At 40.7% G+C, this 9563-nt stretch overlaps 1 long non-coding RNA gene across 1 annotated transcript; it reads left to right on the forward strand.

Moving 5' to 3' along the window:
* The first annotated feature begins 6018 nt into the window (after nucleotides 1-6018).
* On the forward strand, nucleotides 6019-7259 carry LOC124655418. The gene is made up of 3 exons (XR_006988671.1): nucleotides 6019-6295; nucleotides 6479-6622; nucleotides 6855-7259. It is a non-coding gene; the product is annotated as an uncharacterized LOC124655418 (long non-coding RNA).
* The last annotated feature ends 2304 nt before the right edge of the window (nucleotides 7260-9563 follow it).

The following is a 9563-nucleotide window of genomic DNA, read 5'->3' on the forward strand; positions in this document are numbered from 1 at the left end:
ATCCCAAATTTCAAATAAAGGAAGAAGAAGAATTTCAAGTATCCAAAATTTGGAACCAACAAAAACTTTTATCTGCATATAGTGCTATGCATAGGACTTGTGCATTTTTGAGTGATATGCCATGATGATTGTTATTGTGCTTATGTGCTAAACCCTAAAACCCTAAGTGGATCAAGAAAGGATCACAAAATAAAAATCAAAGAAAAATAAATGAATTGGAAAACCTTAAAACCCTCACATATGGTTTATGCCATTTAAAAAAAAATCTTTATCCTAGACCAAATTGACTTTCACCATTAGTTGTAATATGTTACTAACCACTTATTACCACTTTTGGAAGCAAAGAAACTCAAATCAAATTTAAACTCAAAATATGATCACATGTAATAATGGTCAATTCTGCCAATTACAATCTGGTCACTACTTTGAACCCCTGGATTTCAAGATTTTCAAACCAAACAAATCCAATTCTTTGCACCTCATCCAAGTACACATAAAAGTGAACAAATTTTGTAAAGACCACCATATCAAATTCATCCTGGATCAAAAACTATGCTCATGCAAAGTTGAGCCTTTTTAACAGATTCAACATTCTCCATTTTGCAAATTTTGCAATTCTTTTATTTTTAAAATTCCACCACCACCTTTGAGTGTCTCTGATCATTTGCCACCAATCCAAACCACCCATTTTAAAATTTTGGAAGAACACAACATAGAACAAATTTGGCAAGAATTTGAAATTTGAAAAATAGATCAAATCTCAAACACTATTCTAAATAGTGTTTGCCTAACCCTAACTGCCCCACTTGCTTCCTACCTGTCCCTTGGTCCCTTCTCCACCAACACCAAGCATAGGAACCCTAGAGAGGAGCTAGACATGGCATGGACATGGCCATGCCGGCCATGTTCCACATGGACACCACCCCTCTTCTCTTTCCCTCACCAGCCCTGTCCACCATGCCCTGGAGCTCTACCTCGCTCACCTACACCTGCCTACGCCAGCCATTGTCGAGGAGGAAGCCGACAGTCGTCGGACGACGCGCGCCCAGGGTGGCCAGCCATGCCGATGGCGTCGCGCGTGCACGCCGCAGACGCGCACTGGACACGCGCCGCCTGGCCACCTCGCGCATCCCCTGGCCCCTCTCTCTTCGCGTTGAGCTTCACCACGCCAACATGACACCGCCAGACAACATTGCGACACCAACCCGTGCCCGCCACCGCTGGAGACAATGAGCAAACCCCGCCACTGCCGCGCGAATACTCGCAGCACCCCGACCAAATTAGGCACCGCCTACCCTAGCTGTCGCCACCCAGAGGACCGCCATGACGTCCTGAACACCACCGCGCCCTCGCCTAGCTCGATAGATCACCGTAGAAGCCGCGCCGTGGTCGAGTTCGCCGCAGCACCCACGGCCAATTCCGCGCCTATAAATAGAGGCCTCCATTCGTCGATCTAAGCACACCACAGCACTCCCCTCTTCTCCCTCGAGCTCCTCGACCACCTCACTGCTTCGATTAGTCGCCGTAGCTCGCCAATCGAAGCCTCACTGCCGCACGCCGCCGCGGAACATCGCCGCCGATTGGAGCCGCCCCAGGACAAGCCGCCGGTACCAGGAGCATCACCGTCGTCCACCACTTCGTCGAGCACACTGCCCACCGTCGCTGGAGCCACGGTGAGCTCTCCGACCCCCTTGCGCCGCCGTGCCAGTAGCCTATTCTCGCCGGCGACGACGACGACCCAGAGCCGTTAGATCGCCATCTAATCCAACGCTCCACACACCCCGTACCGTTTCGGTGTTAAACAGTCGCTGACAGGTGGAGCCCACCGTCAGACAGCCCACCGTCAGACAGCCCACGCGTGCGTGGACGCGTGGTGGGCTGGACCTTGTCCGTTTAAATGTTTTGGGCCCGTTTAGTTTCCCGCCGGCCCGTTTCCAAATTCAAATGTGAAATTGTTTAAATCAAATTCAATACTTATTCTGTGTTCAAAATTGAATAGATTCAAATTGGCTTAACCAAATTTGGCAAATTTTATATTGTTGGAAAGCTAAGAAAAAGATCTACACAATCCCACTGGTCTAACTGTGAGATTCATTGTAGAAATAATGTGAAAAAAAGGATAAGGCAGGGACTTTTGCACATTCAAATAATTATTAAAAATCAACCAAAAGTGATATTAAGTTGATTTCAACTCTCATAGCTCACATTTCACTTACACTAATTGTTTCTGCAAAAATATGGTGTGGTTACTTTGAGTGATCATGGCCTAGTTTAAATAAAGGACTATATGGCTATTTTAGTCAAATGATATTGTCCAAAACTATTATGTAAATCATATGAAGTGTTTTGATTCATTTAAATCTTGTCCCAAGTACTTTCATATGAAGTTGTGATCCTGGTCTAAATACTCTCACATGAAATTACTTGGTGATATTAAATCAAAATTAGTATTGTTAAATGGTATGAGGTATTCTACCTCATTTAAATTATTTTCCCCAAATGATGATGATGAATGGTTGACCTTGGTCAACCTGGATTCATACATGATTGTTGGAGGAAATTAAATCTTAAGAAGATTCAATGAGAGGAAATTATTTCCTCAAAGAACTAAATGGAAACTATCATTTACATATGTGAGAGGAAATTATTTTTCTTAAAGAAAGAAAACCAAATGCAATTATTATGTTATGTGTGTCATTAGAATAGTTTGTGTGAAGCCATGGTGTGCTTAGTATAGCTCTTGAACCTTGTTGAGTGATTGTATCTCGTATTCGAATTTAGACGCTAGTACCGGAGAATACCAAGAGGAGGAAGGCTTCTACCAAGAAGAGGAGGAGGAGAACTTTGATCACTACCCCACTCAAGGCAAGCTAATATTCTTGCAAGTGCAAAGCCCCTTGGGGCAAGGCACCATTAGTCTTAACTTACTTACAATGATCCCATCCCAAGTTTTTACCTTACAAGTTTTTACTTGGTTTATTAAAGAAGTTACTTTTATAGTTAACTTTGGTCTAAGTTTAGAGTAATACTAGAGTAGCAAAGTTAGCCTCAAGGATGGCCAAGCAAGATAGCACCCCTCATGATTAGTGCTAGTGCTAACAACTAAAATTGACTACTCTAGATGGGAACATGTGATTTGAAATGAATTTGAAAAGCTTTGGAATGATGAGTCATTCCATTGCAAGAATTTTGAAGGTGAATATGACTTGAATGATATGGTGAATTTTGACTAAAACTGATATTGGTTTGGATGCGATACCTTTCCAATTTTTGAATACCCCCACAATACCTGATTATGGGGGCTTAACTGGAAATTTATACATCTTAGTATGGGTTCCCTCTAAACAAGCATCATAGGGGTTATGCCGAGGCTGCCTCCGTGGTATCAGAAATGATGTGAAATGAGGTGAATTGTACGGCCAAGCCCTGTGCAGTTCCCAGGTTGACAGTTGGTCTTCACTGGGAGGCCAAGCTCATGGGGAGAGGTGCCTATACTAGGGTTTGTAAATGAAAGGTTATGGTTGATGATCCGCGTACTGAGTTACGATGATTCGGGGTTATCCCGACGGATGAAATCAAATGTTGTGGAACAAGTGTGCAACCTCTGCAGAGTGTAAACCTATTCGAATAGCCGTGTCCACGGTTATAGACGGTTGGAAAGGCCATACAGGTTCCGGTGTTAGATTCTTGAAAATATAGATGAAGTGAATGGTGAATTTGAACTGAATTGAATTGAATCACAACTGAGTTGTGGGAATAACACTAATGTTCCCACTTGAGTTAGTTAGCACCTGAAAGAGTCTTTATCAAATACTTGTGAACTAAAATTGGCTTTATGCAAAAGAAACTAGAGCTTAGCACCCCTTATTAGAATTGATAGCACTTACACTAGTAGTAGTTTGCGAGTACGTCAAGTACTCACGGCTGTATCCCTGGCTATTCAAATGGCTAGAATATGAAGAGGAACAAAACTATCAAGGTGACGACCAGCAGGACGCCTACGACAACTAGGAGTCTTCCGATGTCAAGCGTTGGCCTGTGGACTAGAGAGTCCCCTTTTTTTTTACGCTTCCGCTATGAACTGTGTGCGTTGATCAATAGATCAACTATTTGTGTAATATGGATCATGTGATCTGAATTTGTAAGACAAGTATGGTTTGTAATGAATGATGACTTATGATATTCGACTGTTATGTCTCGCAACAACAATATTCCTGGGATTGTGATGAATAAATATAATAGGCATCTGGACTAAAAAAATCCGGGTGTTGACAAGCACCGTAAGACAAGAAGATGCAAAAAGCACAAGCCTATCAGCAAACATTTAGACCAACAAAACAACAGGAACCAAAAAAAAATGCAACAACAAAAGTAGCAACTCACGCTTGAGCACATTAATTAAATCCTCTGAGATAGGAAGACAAATATCAAAGCAATGAGCATCCCGGAGAAAGAAATGTGACATACTTAGTCGAGGTTAAGAGTAACCTTATATAGAGGAGTAAAAGGGTACCAGTAACTGCAGTCGGCAACAAAAGAGCACAAGCACTAATAGATAATCAGTCAGACAATGTCACAGCCAATCCCATCGCATGTTTGAAGAGAGTGTTCGAACATGGCCCCCGATTTCCTGAGGCCCCCGAATATTTGCAGCCTAGTACTATTTCTCCATTTTTGTTTGAGGGGAAAACTATTTCTTCTGAGGCCCCTGAACGCTGGCAAGTATAGCTCTCCGAGCGGCCCAATACGCCACGATCACTTCCACAAGAAAAAAAGCAGGGCATGTAGCGTAAACAAACAGATTGGGAGCCAAGTAGTAGTTAGGTACGCAAACAAAATCCAATCGACCTATCTCCTATTACACCCAGACTGTTCGCCCGTTCGCGTCGTGCCGCGGCCCGATCTGCTGACCTGGTGAAGTGATCCTTGCCAGCGTTATTCCTGATCCTCTGCTTGGTCGTTCACCTGACGTGTTTGCCAATTGGTGATCAAATTCACACATCAAATGTAAGAGGGATGCAACTCATCAACTTACACACCGGTGGAAAAAGGGCCAATAGTCACAGTTCGTAACGTCCATTAATATCGGTTGTGCAACCGGTATTAAACATGCGGGACTAAAGCCCCCCCCCCAGTCGCGGTTGGTTACGAACCGCGACTAAAGGCCCGTCCACGTGGGCGCCAGGCGACGGTCGGGGCGGAAGACCTTTAGTCGCGGTTCTCCTGGCCAACCACGACTAAAGGCCGCCGCAGGTTTAGGGTTTTAGCCCCCCCCCCCCCCTAAACCTGGTTTCTTTTTATGGATCAATAGATCAACTATTTGTGTAATATGGATCATGTGATCTGAATTTGTAAGACAAGTATGGTTTGTAATGAATGATGACTTATGATATTCGACTGTTATGTCTCGCAACAACAATATTCCTGGGATTGTGATGAATAAATATAATAGGCATCTGGACTAAAAAATCCGGGTGTTGACAAGCACCGTAAGACAAGAAGATGCAAAAAGCACAAGCCTATCAGCAAACATTTAGACCAACAAAACAACAGGAACCAAAAAAAAAATGCAACAACAAAAGTAGCAACTCACGCTTGAGCACATTAATTAAATCCTCTGAGATAGGAAGACAAATATCAAAGCAATGAGCATCCCGGAGAAAGAAATGTGACATACTTAGTCGACAGTTAAGAGTAACCTTATATTAGTTAACAGTATAATGGAACCACCAGGAGCTCACCACAGCGCTCGGACGTTCTAAGCCGTCCAATCCCCTGTATGTACGCTCCAGATCTTTCTTATCATACCGAACAGTCACTGGTACCGATTCATACATTACTCACCGTTGCTGGGCTGCTACTCCGCGGCCCGAGCTGGATGTTCTCTGGTTAATCGGGCCGATAATGTGTACTGAGGCCCGTTCGCTACTTTACTTCTTCCGTCTGGCCTTTCCTCCTCCCTATTCCCATCGCAACCCTCTCTTAATTATTCCTCTTCCTCTTCCTCTTGCACGCGGATGACGGCGAGCGACGCATCTCCTTCCCACGCTCGCAGTAGCCGCCCAGCGCACAGACTCATCGGGCATGCTTGTGCGCACTTAACCTCGATTTGTGGTGGTAGCGCCGGCAACCTGCTGCTCCACACAGAAAAAAATGCGCGAAAAGCTTCCAATGGCGACGCCATGGCGGCTGCGCGTGCGAGCGGTCACAATCAAGTGGTGCAAAACCGTGGATCCATATGATGGCGCATGGTGGTATGTGCTGAAGAGCGAGAAGAAAACTTGAAATTGAATTGGTTTGCCCTCTTGCAACTTGGTCTCAATCTGAACCTTATCAGTCTTCCGTTTTAGCCTCAACGCGCTGCTCCATGCCTCTATTACTACCGGAAGCTAGCAAATTTAACTATTGATTCTATCCACACGCTGTTGTTGGTCAGATTTGCTAAATCAGTTTCTCCGTGTTTATGCCTTGTATTCAGTTTCTGGTGGATGTGTCGTACAGTGGTAGTAATTTGGCATCTCGGGACTAGGAAGTCCAAATGATATGGATTCGCCAAGTTCACTTTCTCTTTAGAAAATGATACAGCTGCAGGTGTAAAACTCTGGAAAAGATGGGCGATGAGGTAAAATATGCTTTATTAATTCACTTTATCAGTTTATGTAGCACAAGTCAGTTCTTGTACTAGCTCTGATTAAATTAGTTGTTGCCGGTTCAATGAATCTGGACAGATTTTAGGCAAACATTTTGCCTAAATCTATGATAATTATTTTGGATCGGAGGGAGTAGGATAATATGGAGCACTGATTGTTCTTCTCTTATGCTAACACATTTTTTTGCATGTATAATTGTTTTAGCTTTTGTATGGAAAAGGGACATATGGTTCACTATGCAAACAACAAATGATTTACTGCTGCCGTCAAGATAAGGTCCTTATTCGTTATCATTTTTTGTATGAGTCTGTGATGTTATATTTATTTGTTCAGATATTCAATCCAGTATTCAATGTCATTTGCCTACTTCACATTAGACCTCATAGTCCTCCCGATCCCTTTTAATTGACTCGGATTTAGTATTAAAAGGGATAAGATGGAGTATTTCTCTCTCATGATCATATATATGTATGTTCTTTTTCTTATAAACCTTTTGTTTTATGGATCTTCAAAGGATTTGTAAATTCCCTACAAGCTAGCTTGCACTAGGATATTTTACAGATGTTGGAAGTGCCCTTTCTGTAAGAGTTATTCTGAATATTTTTTAGTCAATGCTACAAATTGGGGCAATGCACTTCAAAAAAATTCACAGTTATTTGTACAGTCGTTTTCTCTTAAAATTTTGTACTCTCATTTTGTCAAAAATGAACGGACGTAGAAAAGCACGGCTTATGTTTTCAAAATCATAGTTTCTTCTCATGTGTAATCCATTTGAGGCATATAAACTACATAAAGGGTGCATATATAAGAAAGCCCAAGTAACTAGCATAGTAGTATACAAGATCATCCTGAAACTAACTTGTGGTTGCACTTGCTACAGTGGTATGAATGTAATGTTTATTCAGTTTGCTGCTTTCAGACAAGTTTGTGGTTACATATTTAACACTAATTTTAAAAAGACTTCCTTGGATAGACTGTTTACATTTCATTCCTTTTGCTATTGTTGATACTGCAAGCTAAAAAGTGCTCAAATTGTAGGTCTATGACAATGGTGCGATACAAATTACATAATGTTTGAAAGTTAGAGCTAGAACATACGCGCTGCCATTAGTAACATGTGCACCCTTTATTTCTTACAACTTTTTTTTCTTTTCTTTTACATTCCCTTTTGCGTTATGGTTTCCCGGATATTGGTTTTATTGGTTTTATTCTTTACAGGGCTTCTGAAGTTAAATATTACCAATGGCAGCCTTGAAGGTACTCAAATGATGTTAACATGTGGTTTATTTTTATTTTTTTGCTTGCTTGTCAGGGGAAGAGATCAATGTGCTAAAGAGAAAGTTTAATATAATGATAACAGTGAGACGTTAATCATGAAGAGATCAGGTTCTGTTTACCAAGTTAAGCTGGTACCAAAATCACCAAATCAAAAATAAGGCAAATCATATCATAGTAATTTCTATTGCTAATTATTAAATAATTATTATGTAAAACAACTGCAATTTATTTATATATATGATGTAATGAATTCTGATTGCTAGAACATTGTTAATAATTGCCATGTCCTTGGATATATTCGCAATTTTCTCGTACGATGATAACTTGTGCTTTTCTTTTGTCGATTTCCTTTGCGTTGTGTGCTATTTTTTATTAGAGCAGATGCTTCATGGTAGCAATGTTCTCAGTACAAGGTAGCAGGCTAGCTGGCATGCAAGTATATAGTAGCGTGTCATGTTGCTTGGAATAATAGCTTTGTCCAAAAAATATTATATCACCATTTTTTATCTAATATATTTGTTCTAGCTTACAAATGCCATCAATGATTTATCTAAATGCGTACTATAAGTAGAGATTACTTTCCACATCTACAAAGTAATTCAATTAGCTTCAGCAACTATTAATAGCCCAGCAATATACTTACATTTTTTGTTTCTCAAGATATTGAATCTAGCTTTCTAAAACATTAGACTTAATTTTAGATGCTCTTCTTTCTAATATTTTGTTTGTTTTCTGCTGTATATTTGAATCGGATTCTTCCCTTGCATTTGATGTTGCTACTTGAACTGACACGGTTGTTTATTATGTGAATTTAGATCATCATATGAGGATGTCATAATTACCCATTTGGCAGGTAGACGGTGCTGCAAAAAAATTACTTAAAACAAGTAGCTGGCTTGTAACGAAGTTTTCTTATGTCTGCCTCCAATTGTTCTTATCATAGCGGCACCCAAATTTATAGATGGAGTTTCACTTCAAGTTACAGATTGTACTGATGTTCAAATGCTAAATTCAGTACTCTATTCCATTTGCCTACACTCCCCAACTCATAAATTTCTATCAGAATAATTTTAATTTTTCCATTGCACGCCTTCTATCTTATGAATCTGCACAGGGTTTCTGGATCTCATGCAAGCTGACTTACACAAAGATATTTGGTGACCAAACTTTGAAGTGTCCCCTCTACAACGGCATTCTCAATGTATGTAATCATTACTATATCTTGAATGTACAAAACATTGAACTCATTGTAGCTTCTTAGTCTACGGGGAATCTACTTTTGTAGTCCACCAGGTTTCATTTATTAGATGATTATGATTTATGATCAAGTTGCTTCTCTCTCGTTTTCACATATAAGATTTGTTTTCAAGCAGTCCAACGTACTTCACGTCATTACAATATTACATACAGTACTACACCTACAAGCACATATTCTTTCACTACTCTCTCTAATGCACCTGCAAGAATATGGAGTACTTGAAGCAATCATCACTTGATAGTTGCCACATTCTTAAGGTGTATTTTATGTATTATATTGTGCCTTTCCATGAAAAAATGTACACATGCATAAACAAATATTCAAAATTTCGTAATTATCAATGTGTCTTTTGACAAGTTGATTCATGTTAAAGTGGA

The sequence above is a fragment of the Lolium rigidum genome, chromosome 5 (assembly GCF_022539505.1).
Source record: "Lolium rigidum isolate FL_2022 chromosome 5, APGP_CSIRO_Lrig_0.1, whole genome shotgun sequence".
NCBI classification, from domain to species: domain Eukaryota; kingdom Viridiplantae; phylum Streptophyta; class Magnoliopsida; order Poales; family Poaceae; genus Lolium; species Lolium rigidum.